General features: G+C 42.5%; 1 protein-coding gene across 2 annotated transcripts in view; it reads left to right on the top strand.

Moving 5' to 3' along the window:
* Positions 1–4,428: 4,428 nt before the first annotated feature.
* The window catches only part of KLHL15 (kelch like family member 15), a 38,818-nt gene continuing 28,765 nt past the window's right edge, over positions 4,429–14,481 (top strand). Inside the window, exon 1 of one of the 2 annotated variants that reach the window (XM_075131965.1) lies at positions 4,429–4,493. The gene's annotated coding sequence lies outside the window, so the exon portion shown is untranslated. Of the gene's footprint in view, positions 4,494–4,558; positions 4,799–14,481 lie in introns of those variants that run through there. The other variant, XM_048863127.2, reaches the window with a different exon arrangement.

Here is a 14,481-nt window from a genome sequence, read left to right as displayed (position 1 = left end):
TATACAGTAAGTAAAAGTGTATGGTTTTAGTTTGGTTATATGTACAGGTCTACATTACATTACGTAAATGATGTTTATTAAATGAGCATTGTTAAACATTCCAGTTAAAAGACTATTATTTCAAAGGTGATTATCTTTTGTATTTAATTCCTTACTGATTGGGCACTTTATTATTTATTTATCTTACTTTAGCATCTAGAGGATAGAAGACCCATTTTGCTGTGTGCTGCACACAAATAAGCTCCTATTCTTCAATTAGACCAATGCAGGTGTTAAAGTCTGTCAGTGGAAATGTGACTGTGGCAAGCCTAGGAACTAGTTTAAGTCAAGACTCAATAGATGGGTGTAACAAACAATAGGATGAACTGTTGGAGGGATCATGAAGATAAAAATGATAGCAACAAGTAGTTACACACATTATAGCTATGTGCACATCTAGACTGTATCAGGACATTTTATTTTTGTAATTATAAGATACAATTAAACAAATATATACTAGTAATTTCTACCGGCCATCTATTGATATCACTTTTAAATTTCAACTTTTTTCTTTTACTATTTTGTTTATTACTTGTATGTGGTTGGTAATGCATAGAACATAAGAGAAGACATCCCTGCCCCAGGAATAAACAGTTTACATCCTAACAGTATCTTTCATATGGAATATTTAAAAAACAATCTCAAAAAGCCCAAAACCTTTTCAGAATTGGGCACAGCAACTCAGATGCTGAAAAATAAAAACAAACTAAGGCCTTGATCTTGCAATAGGATCTGTCATATAAACACAAGGGTCTGCCTAAACAGATCTGATTGCAAGATTGAAGCCAAAACTGGCAACCCTTACACTTTGCCTTTCTCTTGTGAAATAATGGATTTCTCTTTTCCCCTTCAAGCCCCATTTTGTTAATCCACCACAGGAAGAAGTACAGAATGGAAAATTAAAACCTTATGCACTGCCTTGAAATTATTGCTGTGTACACACGTGTCATCTTGTGTATTATTTATATATACTGTTAATTTAATCTAGATCCTAATCCTTTATTCTTTATTAAGCAAAAACTAGGTTTCCTATGGGAGGCCCTAGAGATTTGAATTCCAGGTGGACATTTGTTTACATTACATGACTACCATATAATTTAGCTATACTGGCAGTCTGAAAAATTTGATTCTGCATGTGCTCGTATCTCCAATTTTGCATACACACATTTATAACTTGAAGTTAGTGGGACTACTCACATACATAAGATTGGGGCCCACGTGTGTAATTAACTGAAGTAAATGGAGACAATATGGATATTTGAGAATACACAGGCAGGCTCTAAAATTGAGATGTGATGGGGGAAGCTACCACAAACTGGTGGTGTACATTACCTGGCTTTAGCCAAGTTTTAATCTCCCCCTTTAACACTCTCCTTTCCCAAAATAATTGTGGGAAATTAATTCTTTCATACATAGAAGAGGAAGTGTATTGTTGATAGTCTTTCTTTAAAGAAAACAAATGAAAATGTAGTAACGATCATTATAACAAGTTATAAGTGAAGATCTTGCTACTGAAAATAAAATGTATATTACCCTGCAATACATTTGGATAATTTTGTACATAAAATGGAAAATATTATTGTTTCATATCTAATATTTCAAAAATCTATGTGGTGCAAATATAACTTTCTTTAAATGATCTCACTGCTGGGAAAACCACAGTTGAAACATGTAACCTGGATGCATAAAATGTTGGGGGAATATGATGCAACACTTGATTGTAGTTGCCTTACCAATGTGTATTTCTGTGCAGGTGTAATCACTGTTTTGCAATATTACAGATGGTGTAGAATTCCATTCTAAATGGATAAAGTTGCCTCTTAAATCATTTAACTGTATAGTTTATACAACGATGCAAATAGAGTATGAAAATTCCTGAAACAATCACATGCTGCATTTTTGGTTGACTAAAGAAGATGTTATAAATAATTTAATCCCTGTCAATGTATCTATCAAATTTTGGAATGGAAATACATAATAATTATCATATATTAAGGATTAATATATTGTAAATGTCATAACAATAAAACTATTAAATATTCTTGCTTTGATATTGTTGATTCATTGTATTGTGGGAGGTTGACAGTATGAAGAAATATAGAAATATATATAGAAATATATGCATCCGATTAACTGAGATGTAGCTCATGAAAGCTTATGCTCAAATAAATTGGTTAGTCTCTAAGGTGTCACAAGTACTCCTTTTCTTTTTATAGAGCAAAAGAAATTCTGAGACTATAAATGTTCATTGATGCCAAATAAACTCCTCATCACCAGAAACTGTTAACAGTGCTTTAGAATTAATCGGTTATGTTTAATCCTATAAGCACTTTACATGTCTGTAACTTTATTCACATGAATAGTTCCATTTAAATTAATGGGACTACTCACCTTAGTAAAGTTACACGTGTGCTTAAGTCTAACCCTAACAGACCTGTCCAACTTCTGAAATAAATGGAATGCTCATATTGACTTCAGTCACAGCTAGATAGGGCCCCAAATAGGGAGACCTTCCCTGCCCAGTCTCCTACACTGCTGAGGATACTCATTTTGAGGCACTTTTTAAATATTACTCTGTTACAATGATATATATGAATTGTCAGTGGAGACACAAATTTGTCCAGGCTTTTCCAATACTAAGGAGAAGCTATTTTTAAAAAACAATGAGAGTGAAGTTTGTCAACGTTTATCAGATTTTTTTTTCTTCGAGTTTGAGGTCTTCCTTCATATTATGTAGGAGAGACACACAAAAAGCATCTCACACCTCAGCTTGACAGATACTGGAAAAATCTTAGTAAGAGGCAGATTAAAAAAATTGTTTCTCCCACTTTCCTTTTTACAAAATTGAAGGAGTATTAGGGGCAACAAGAAGGGCAACAGTTCAGTTCCTGTTTATTTCTTTTCTATTCCAGCCTCCCTTTGCTGAGGTACTGAACATATGTGGGTCTGAGCTGAGTGCAGCAGATTTATTGTAAAACAGTGAATGTGGGTCAGTACATCTATTGTGTGAGACAGTAAATGGTAGAAACTGTAGCTTCCTTCTGTAACACTGAGAGTGGGCTTATAGTCCTGCATCACTGCATGAGAGAGTGAACGGAGTAAGGGGTGAGTAGCTTCATTGTGTGAAGCAGAAAATGGGGCAGGTACAGTAGTAGCAGACTCAGAAACAGTGAATGGGATGTGGGGGCAAGTTCTTTGTATGAAGCAGTAAATGGGATGGCAGTAGGAAGTATGGCATATAAAGGGGCAAACTGTGAGAGGCAATGAATGGGGTGGTGTGGCAGTAGGAGGTGCATTGTGAGGCAGTGAAGGGGATAGGGTAGCAATAGGAGGTGCAGTGCGAGGCATGGAAGGGGTGGGGATGACAGTGACAGTACAGTAAAAGGCAATTAAGGGGGTGGGAGTGAAATGAGAGGCAGTGAAAGAGGTGGGGATGGCGGTGCAGAGCGAGGCAGCGAAGGGGTAGGGATGGAAGTGGTGATGCGGTTAAGGCAATGAAGGGGATGGGGGTGCAGTGTGTGAGGCAATGAATGAGATGGGAGTGTCAGTAAGAGATGCAATGTGGAAGGCAGTGCAAGGTGGGGGTGGCAGTAGAGGTGCAGTAGGAGGTAATGAAGGGATGGCAGTGGTCGTGCAGTGAGAGGCAGTAAAAAGGGGTGGCAATGATGGTGCATTGAGATGAGTGAAAGTATGGGGGTGAGAGTGGTGGTGTAGTGAGGCAATGAAAGGTGGGTGCACAGTGAGATGAGTGAAACGGTGGGGATGCAAGTGACAGTGCAGTAAGGCAATGAAGAGAGCGGGGTTCAGTAAGAGGCAGTGAAGGGTGGGGATGACACTGACGGTGCAGTGGGGCAGTAAAGAGGGTGGGGTGACCGTGAGGGTGCAGAGAGGCAATGAAAGGGTGGGGGCGACAGTGAGAGGCGGTGAAGGGGATGGGGTGACAGTGATGGGGCAGTGGGAGGCAGTGAAGGGGTGGAGGTGACAGTGATGGTGCAGTGAGGCAGTAAAGAGGGTGGGGTGACCGTGACGGTGCAGAGAGGCAATGAAAGGGTGGGGGTGACAGTGAGAGGTGGTGAAGGGGATGGGGTGACATGATGGGGCAGTGAGGCAATGAAGATGCTGGGGTGCAGAGAGAGGCAATGAGGAGGGAGGATGACAAGGTCGTTGCAGTGAGGCAGTAAAGAGGTGGTGGGGTGCAATGAAGGGGTGGGGGTGACAGTGTCGGGGCACTAAGAGGCAGGGAAGAGGGTGGCAGTGACGGTGCACGCGAGGTAATGAAGGGGGAGGGGTGGCAATGGCGGAGCTCTCGGGGCAGGTGCGGGGGCCGGCTGCCGCTGTCGCCCGCTGATCCCGCCCTCTCCCGCAGGTGGCGGCGGCGGCGGAAGTGACGTGCGCCAGGGGGGCCTGTCCTTGGGGGAAGATGGCGCCCGTGCTTGTGCTAGGCAGCGAAGGAGGTAAACAAGTGTGAGCGGCGGCGGCGGGGGGGGGGCGAGGCAGGGGTCCGGGGGGCGAGCGAGGGGCCGGGAGCGCTGGTGCCTGGGCAGTGCCGGCGGCGCCTCCCTCGCAGGCGTAGCGGGGAGCAGGGGCGCAGGCGCGCGCCCCCGACCCTGCCGCGGGCGTCACCTCAGCCCTTGCCCCGCACTTCAGCCCCCCCGGGGCGCGCCGCCTCCTCCCCCGTCTTTATGTCACACCGAGACCCCCCGCTCTGCAGGCTGGGCGGGCGGAGTTGCGTCTTCAGTGCTGCTGCTGCTGCTGAGAGGTAGGTGACGCCGCTGCCGGGTCCCCCCTTCTGCCCTTCCCCCCGCCGCCGCTGCTGGCCCGAGGGGTAGAGCCGCTTCCGCGCCGGTTCACACACCTTTCTCCCCCCCGCTCTCCGCCGCCCCCCAGTTTTCTCTCCAGCCCCGTCCCTGATGGGCTGGGCAAAAGAGGACACCCCCCCCGCCGCTCGCTCAGCCGCCTGCTGCCGCCGCCCCGTGTGAGGGGTGGAGGGAGGCTTGTTGCGTGTCTGCAGCAGCAGCAGCAGCACACGGGAAGAGGATAATCCTGGTGGGTGTTTCTAGGGTAACTCTGGTAGCGGGAGCGGAGGATGCTCGGGGTAGTGTAACCGGCTGCGGCAGGGTGCGTGCGCCTCTGGCCTGCGTGGTGGGCGCGCGTCCCGCCCGGCCTCCGGTGGTGTTTTTCCTCTGACCTGGCTCTCCTGCCGCTTAGAAGGTGTCGCCAGAGAATAGATGCCCCTTTCTAGGGCTTTCTCTTTTCTCCCTCCCCTTCCCCATACCTTTTATTTCCAGAGAGAGACTGGCCTGGTGATCAGTCTTTTTCCCTGGAAAATCGTCAATGGCGAGCACAACGTGTGGGGAGGATATGAAGTGGTTACTGCTGAGTTTGTGTTTTCGTTTTAAATCTCTCCCTGTTTTAAAGTGAGGATAGTTAGCGACGGGAAAAGTCTTGCAGACTGAACTTACCTTTCCACGAAACACATGTGGCTGGGCCAACAGCAGTATATAGGCTTCCCACGCCCACCCTTCCAACGTGCACCCTCTTTTGGAGCAGTCTGTTCTAGTTCAGTTTCCATGTTCATTCAGTCCAGGCCTGTGTGCTGAAGTTAGCAACAGGGTTGCTCACTGGTGTCAATTCTGGTGTAGGGCTTTGTGTTCCAAAAATTTGTCCATGAGGAGGTGAACTGAGATCACAAATTAGCATTTAGTCTAATGCTTGCCCCTTGATGGAAGAATCAAAAGACTTTTATATTTGTAAGTAACCCATCTTCTGGCTCTGAAAACTGCGACTCTATGCATTGGGGTAGCTTGATATTTGAGGTTTGATTCAGGAATTGTATTAAATATGCCAGATACCTAAATTGTAGGAGTCTCCCAAAAACATAGATGTGTGTTTTTTAAAAAAAAAAGTCTGCTCAGTAATCAGTGAGGGGTAAAAATTGTATTAATTTATATCATGTGATTTGTAGGATTAGCAAATAATATCAAAACATTTAAATAAATACCAGAGTAGGTTACTGTTGCTTTTTAAAAATTCTTAGGGTTGCCCCTTCCAAATGAACTGGGGAAATATAAAACAACTATAGGATGAAGAAAAAACTATGTACAAAGTTTGCATTAAATTAAGATGGAATGAATGTCCTTTATTTTGTTCTGCACTTTGTAAAGTTAGTTTTCAGTAGTAGTCAGAATTCTGTGGTTTTTATTATACTAGTACTTTTCCATACGTTAACAATTCAGACCTTTAAGTTTGTAAGTATAAACCGATCAATTTAGATGTTCAGGGCTACTAGGTATCAAAGGTTTGTCTTGCTACTTTATTAATGTTAGATCAAATTGCATAGTTAAATGTTGCAATTTGGATAATTTTTTGTTAATGACAACTTCCCATTGAAAAAAGAAAAGGAGTACTTGTGGCACCTTAGAGACTAACCAATTTATTTGAGCATAAGCTTTCGTGAGCTACAGCTCACTTCATCGGATGCATACTGTGGTTTTTATACACACAAACCATGAAAAAATGGGTGTTTATCACTACAAAAGGTTTTCTCTCCCCCCACCCTACTCGCCTGCTGGTAATAGCTTATCTAAAGTAATCACTCTCCTTACAATGTGTATGATGATCAAGGTGGGCCATTTCCAGCACAAATCCAGGGTTTAACAAGAACGTCTGAGGAACAGTGGAGGGGGAGGAATAAACAAGGGCAAATAGGTTACTTTTTATAATGACTCAACCATTCCTAGTCTCTATTCAAGCCTAAGTTAATTGTATCCAATTTGCAAATTAATTCCAATTCAGCAGTCTCTCATTGGAGTCTGTTTTCGAAGTTTTTCTGTTGAAGGATAGTCACTTTGAGATCAGAAATTGAGTGACCAGAGAGACTGAAGTGTTCTCCGACTGGTTTTTGAATGTTATAATTCATGACATCTGATTTGTGTCCATTTATTCTTTTACATACAGACTGTCCAGTTTGCCCAATGTGCACGGCAGAGGGGCATTGCTGGCACATGATGGCATATATCACATTGGTGGATGTGCAGGTGAACGAGCCTTTGATAGTGTGGCTGATGTTCTTAGGCCCTGTGATGGTGTCCCCTGAATAGATATGTGGGCATAGTTGGCAACGGGCTTTGTTGCTAGGATAGGTTCCTGGGTTAGTGGCTCTGGTGTGTGGTTGATGGTGAGTATTCGCTTCAGGTTGGGGGGCTGTCTGTAGGCAAGGACTGGCCTGTTTCCCAAGATTTGTGAGAGTGTTGGGTCATCCTTCAGGATAGGTTGTAGATCCTTGATAATGTGTTAGAGGGGTTTTAGTTGGGGGCTGAAAGTGATGGCTAGTGGCGTTCTGTTATTTTCTTTGTTAGGCCTGTCCTGTAGTAGGTGACTTCTGGGAACTCTTCTGGCTCTATCAATCTGTTTCTTCACTTCTGCAGGTGGGTATTGTAGTTGTAAGAACGCTTGATAGAGATCTTGTAGGTGTTTGTCTCTGTCTGAGGGATTGGAGCAAATGCGGTTGTATTGCAGAGCTTGGCTGTAGACGATGGATTGTGTGGTGTGGTCAGGGTGAAAGCTGCAGGCATGTAGGTAGGAATAGCGGTCAGTAGGTTTCCGGTATAGGGTGGTGTTTATGTGACCATCGCTTATTAGCACTGTAGTGTCCAGGAAGTGGATCTCTTGTGTGAACTGGACCAGGCTTAGGTTGATGGTGGGATGGAAATTGTTGAAATCATGGTGGAATTCCTCAAGGGCTTCTTTTCCATGGGTCCAGTTGATGAAGATGTCATCAATATAGCGCAAGTAGAGTAGGGGCGTTCGGGGACGAGAGCTGAGGAAGCGTTGTTCTAAGTCACCCATAAAAATGTTGGCATGCTGTGGGGCCATGCGGGTACCCATAGCAGTGCTGCTGATTTGAAGGTATACATTGTCCCCAAATGTAAAATAGTTATGGGTAAGGACAAAGTCACAAAGTTCAGCCACCAGGTTAGCCGTGACATTATCGGGGATAGTGTTCTTGACGGCTTGTAGTCCATGTTTGTGTGGAATGTTGGTGTAGAAGGCTTCTACATCCATAGTGGCCAGGATGGTGACATCAGGAAGATCACCGATGGATTGTAGTTTCCTCAGGAAGTCAGTGGTGTCTCGAAGGTAGCTGGGAGTGCTGGTAGCGTAGGGCCTGAGGAGGGAGTCTACATAGTCAGACAGTCCTGCTGTTAGGGTGCCAATGCCTGAGATGGGGCGCCCAGGATTTCCAGGTTTATGGATCTTGGGTAGTAGATAGAATATCTCAGGTTGGGGTTCCAGGGGTGTGTCTGTGCGGATTTGATCTTGTGCTTTTTCAGGGAGTTCCTTGAGCAAATGCTGTAGTTTCTTTTGGTAACTCTCAGTGGGATCAGAGGGTAATAGCTTGTAGAAAGTGGTGTTGGAGAGCTGCCGAGCAGCCTCTTGTTCATATTCCGACCTATTCATGATGACCACAGCACCTCCATTGTCAGCCTTTTTGATTATGATGTCAGAGTTGTTTCTGAGGCTGTGCTGGAAATGGCCCACCTTGATTATCATACACATTGTAAGGAGAGTGATCACTTTAGATAAGCTATTACCAGCAGGCGAGTAGGGTTGGGGGAGAGAGAACCTTTTGTAGTGATAAACACCCATTTTTTCATGGGTTGTGTGTATTTTTCACGAAAGCTTATGCTCAAATAAATTGGTTAGTCTCTAAGGTGCCACAAGTACTCCTTTTCTTTTTGCGAAAACAGACTAACACGGCTGTTACTCTGAAACTTCACATTGAAAGGATCACTTTTTGACTATCACTAATTTACTGTTAGATCTGATTGTGACGTTCATTGCCTGGCTTGGCGAATATGCAAACATTAAATAAATTTGCTGGACAGTTTTATGCCATGTCCAATACCTAAATAATTTAAAGGAAGGCAAATACCATTGGCTGTAATCTACAACACATGTTGTTTAGGATGAAATCCTGTCCCCATTGAAATCAGTGGCAAAACGCCTATTGACTTCAGTTGGATCACTGTTTCACCATTGGATATTAATAACATGGTCATTTCAAGTTAAAATTTCATATCTGCTGAGCTCTTGTAATGCAAGCTAATGAGACAGAAGCTCTGGTTGATCAAGGTGCCGAGTTAGGGGAAGTTCTGACTGGACTAGGAACTACAGATGATTGGTTGGCCCATAGCTACAGCTGTGTTTTGAACCATTTCTGTCAGAACCATTCTTAAAATACGGTTTAAAAGGCCCGTCTATTGCAGCAAATTTTAATGTGCTGTGAATCATGTTATAAGATGGAAGTGGTCTGACCATGTGACAATATGCTTTCTCTTACCCAAAGTCCAGACTTTTTAGAACCATATAATCAACCAATATTGCAGTTCTGATCTTTTTGGGACTATAACATGGTTTAGTTCCAGCTGTGCAGGCAAGACTGAACTGGGTTATAATATGAAACTCCAAAAATTTCAATGTGTAAAATTTTTAAAAAATGCCTAAGTTGCTTATCTTTTGAAAACTTTACCCCAGGAATGTAGCATTTTGTATCCATTGCAGCCAAGGTTATTTTTAAACAACTTTTTTCACCCAGCTATCACAGTTCAAATGATATTCTAGACTATTCCCTCCCTCAGCAGGGTTCTAGTATAGTAATTTTATGATGTATAACCATGTTGGACACAATCCATGTTATGTAATGAGTTTTGGAAGTACTTCAGACATAAGCCTAATGGTCCCATGTGCAGTTGGGCAATTATCTGAAAATTTTCCACCATTTCTAACTTTAATTCCGCTTAATCTGTGTTATAAGATGTGGGTAAAATTTTCAAAAGCATCTAGGTCCCATTTTTAAAAGTGACTTAGGCATTTAGGAGTGTTAGTCTCACTGGCTTTCAGTGAGATCTAGGCTCCCAAATGTTTAAGTTGCTTTTGAAAATGGGACTAGGCTCCTAAGTCACTTAGGCATGTTTGAAAATTTTACCCAGGCTCAATGTGTATTTTGCCAAAATCTAATTGAGTACCCTAGTGTGTGCAGGCTGAACTGTCCCTGAAATGCAAATTAATTTTCACAGGTTCTTAGCCTGTGTATATGCTAACATTTTACTTCAAATTTCCTGCCACTGTAAATAGTGAAGTTTTTCGGTTGTGTAGCAATGAAGAGCACTAGTGTAGCCCAGTTACCTCTTTTCCCTACTATGTCACTCCAGCTGTTGCTGCCACCAGTGAGAAATTTTGAAGAAAAATTGTAGCATAGACAATGCTTTATAGTGACATACACCAATGATAATACAGAGCAATTCTTAATTTTTATTTACTTGTAATTGGATTTTTAATGTTTATCGGTTTACAGCAGACGCAAGCCTTCTTTTCAAAGATGTGTGTAATTATGAATGTCTAATTTGCACATACAAATATAACTATACACATCCTATTTTCACATACATTTGTATACATCTGACCACTCAGGGAAATACTGCATTTGTGCTGACAAATTAGATAAATGCATTCATTTTTGAAAACTGGGCCTAAGTCTTAAATCCAAAAGAAGTTTCACTGTGTGTATATCATAAAAGTATATTTAAATTTTACTAGATGGCTTTTGATGGAAGGTGGAGAAATATAGAATAGACTCTAAATCTGTTGTTCCTCTGAGTTTTCCAAAAAATACACTTAGCAGTGCAGCTAGTAAAATATCTTCCTGTGTAATGGTTTTGGGCATAATGTTATAGTAAAAGAGAATTTTCGTGTTAGTCATATTCAAGTGTTCAAATTAATGCTTTTTCAGAATTTCTTGGCGGTGGAAAAAAGAAACATTCCCTCTTAATTTATAAACTCGAAATTTACTAGTTCTTCCTCAGTCTCGCTCAACTGAATTGTTGTAAAATACATAAGTAAGGGGAAAGGAAATCTGCCCTTCAACTGAAGTGTTGTAATCCTACACTGGCCATTGTTAGCACCTTCCTAAAACAAGAAATTTCCCTGGAAAATACATACAGGATTACAACATTTAAAAAACGTGAACCTTTATTTATTGTAAACTAACTTCTAGGAAATACTGTTTTTTGAAGAATTTGACGACCAAAACAAATTGTAGGCCAAATTTATCCTTGGTTGAACTCCCTTGTCAGTAGACTCCATGGAATTGATCTCCATTTCTTCTTTCACTTGTGACTATGAGCTCCAGGATCATTGGGATGAAGGGGAATTCTTTACAATCAGCAGCAAAAAATTAAAATCTGGAGCAATGCCTTCAGTGCTTGACTTCTCATCTTTATTCTACATCTTTGATAGGTGTGCCAAGAAAAGCAATGCTTTTCCAGTCACAGCGGAAGTAGTCTATGTACTGAATAATATGCAAAAGGTGAAAAATGTCTGAAAAGCTAATAAGGTTAAGGGTTTTTCCCTTTTGATTTTCTTTCTTCCTCTGCTGCATTTAGAGGTCACTTGCTGTGATATCACTGACCCCTCTTTGATGGGGGAAATGAAAAGTGCACCTTTGTAAATAACCAGGAAAGGGAAGAAATTACTTCAGAAAAGAGGATTAATTATTTGTTGTGATAGAATGGTATTGGAATATATTAGACTACATATTGCCTTTAGACAGAAGCACACGTGTCTCATTGGGGGTGGGAGGGGGGGAGAAAGTTCCCCACCATCACCACTACCTATTCACATTTCCTCCACCTAACCAATTCCCTCTGTAAAGTGAAGTCTGAATTGCATTTTTATTGAAAATGTGAAAAAGTTCATTTTGTCATTGTCTTCTGAGAAATTGGCTGCAGTACTTTAATAGCAAATAGAATTACATATAAATTTGCAAGTATGTGTGGGAGGAATGGAAAAATTATTTGGAAAAATGCTTGCATCTGGAATTTTTACATCACTTTATTTTAATTAAACTACCGGTATATTATTGCTGTTTGCTTTAGACTGAGGATATCAGCAATATAAATGAAATTTTTAGCAATTTCACTTTCTTTGAATTGTCCCTGACTCTACCCATTAGTCCACCCCATGTTTATTGCTATTTATAAGTTAGTGGTACAGAGAATTTTTTTTTTGTAGGTCTTGTGCTAAAAAAATAGGGCAACCTATTCAAATGTGTTGCTATGTGGCAAGATATGTATTTAATGGGGTAGAAGATGTATAGCTTTTATTTTTTTCTTTCCAGTCTCTCAGTACAAACTGAGAGACTAGAGGGGCTCTGAGGCTTCTTTACGTTGTGTTAAGATGGAGAAGTCTCCTTCAATATCTTTTCTCCCACATTTCTTAAAAATCTTGTTACAAACTTGACAAGTGAGTTTAATAGTATCTGACACGCAGAAGGCAAAGTATTTTGGGATAGGTAAATGAAGATTTACTAAAAATAATACTTCATCTGTCTGTTAAATGGTCTACTTTTTTTTTTTTAAAGCAGCACTCGCAATACTAAACTCTTTTTGAAACATTAGGTAATAATAGAGTGTTTGGCAGCTTGCATAACGTTATTGAGTCTTAGGTAGAAATGGAAATGAACCCTCTCATTTTCACAGAATGGCAGATGTTTGAAAGACCTGAAGATGTCAGTGGAATTTTAGCAGTTACTCTTTGAAGACGGGCTTTTTTTTTTATGTATTGTGGGGATGTTTTCCACCTCACCTTCACCCATCCTGCTCTTCAAATAGAGTAAATTCAGAATTTTAAAGGGGGTACTTTATTTCCAAGTGCTTTCAGTTAATTAACTATTTAATGATCACAGTTGGATGGATGGGTGAAAATCCTGAATGTAGTAACTATGCTAATATGTAAGGAGCATGTTTCCCTCTTCTTTTTGAATCTTTCTGGGCAAATCAGCAAATGCTCCTTTGAACGTGGTGCATTTTTTGTCCCTCCTCTTTTTGCCAATCTCTTCCTGTGCATTTTCACGCTTCTTGTTTAATTGTCTTCCAGCTTTCTTTAGAGCATCATGAAGAAGTCTTTCAAGGCACCCTGTTGTTACCCATTTCTTTCCTTCTCTAACTCCAGAGACCCTACATCTAGATACTTATGTATTAAACCAAGCAGGGTGAGCCTGATGCAGCCGTAGAGCCTACTAACACTGTTCCTTTGGCCAGAGGGTGGTTTGAGAAAGCCCTTTCCTCAGGGATTCTTTGTTTTCTCTCATACTTTGTCCACAGAGTGAGGGATTAGGTCCGGGGTGGGCAAACTTTTTGGCCTGAGGGCCACGTTGGAGAACAGAAATTGTATGGCAGGCCATGAATGCTCACATAATTGGGGTTAAGGTGCGGGAGGGGGTAAGGGCTCTGGTTGGGGGTGCAGGCTCTGGGGTGGGGCTGGGGATGAGAGGTTGGGGATGCAGGAGGGTGCTCCGTGCTGGGATGAAGGGGTTTGGAGAGTGAGAGGGGGATCAGGACTGGGGCAGAGGGTTGGGGTGTGGTGAAAGGCTCAGGGATGCAAGCTCCAAGTAGCCCCCGACCATGCTAGAGCGGGGCCATGCAGCTACTTCCAGGAGCTGTGGTGTGCAGCCCCCAACCCTGCACCCTGGAGTGAAGCCATGCCATGGCGCCTCGGCTGGAGCGCCGGAGTGGGACCAACCCACATGGTGCGGCTTCCCTGGCTGGAGCGGGGCAAGCCCTAGACTCTGCTCCCCAGCGGGAGCTCACGGGCCGGCTTAAAACGGCTCAGCTCTTGGGTCGTAGTTTGCCCGCCCCTGGATTAGGTTGTTACCAGACAAATATGTGCTGCCATTGACCATCCAGTGGAACTTTCCTTAATTTTTGCTGGGCAAATTCTTTCCCCCCATTCTTTCTTTCACTTTCTCATGCATTCCTCATCTGTGTGAGTTTCAGCTCTTTCTGCCTCTGTATTTTAGAGGATGTGAGGGTAGGAGTTGGGGAGAGGACTTCTGTTGTTTCTGTTTTGTGCTCCTTTCCTTTTGAGGTGTTGGGACATGGTTCTTTCTCCCCCCTTTCCACGCCTGATAGTGGTCTTTCTCAGCTGCTTGTCACAGTAGTTTTCCTTAATAGGAGCAGCAGAGGAGGGAAAATAACATGATTTCAGTTGTTTTCATTTTGCTGGTGGGGACATGCTATACGCAGGAGCAACAGAGGCAGAGGTATGATGTCTCATGGTTATAGATTTTGGGGTGACAATGGACTGTTTATCTTCTCTCTGTCAATTGGCTTTGGGGGATCATACCTGTTCCTCCACTGCCCTGAATGTAGCCTGTCCCCATCATGAATAGTGGAAGGAAACTTACTGGGGTAATTGTAATTTTCACTCTGCTGCTGCTACTCCTGTTAATGGAAATTTTAGTAGGGTTCAGGGATTAACCCGTATTTCATGTAGAGCACACTTCTGTGATCAGTACAGCTGTGCCTGAAGATTGCCAGCAGGATCCAACAATGTGGGAATAGCACTAATGTTTTTGGACAGGGCTGTAAATGCCCACTCATC

Source organism: Caretta caretta, chromosome 1 (assembly GCF_965140235.1).
Source record: "Caretta caretta isolate rCarCar2 chromosome 1, rCarCar1.hap1, whole genome shotgun sequence".
NCBI lineage: Eukaryota > Metazoa > Chordata > Testudines > Cheloniidae > Caretta > Caretta caretta.
Note: the sequence above shows the minus strand (reverse complement) of the source record. Positions and strands in the feature narration are given on the sequence as shown.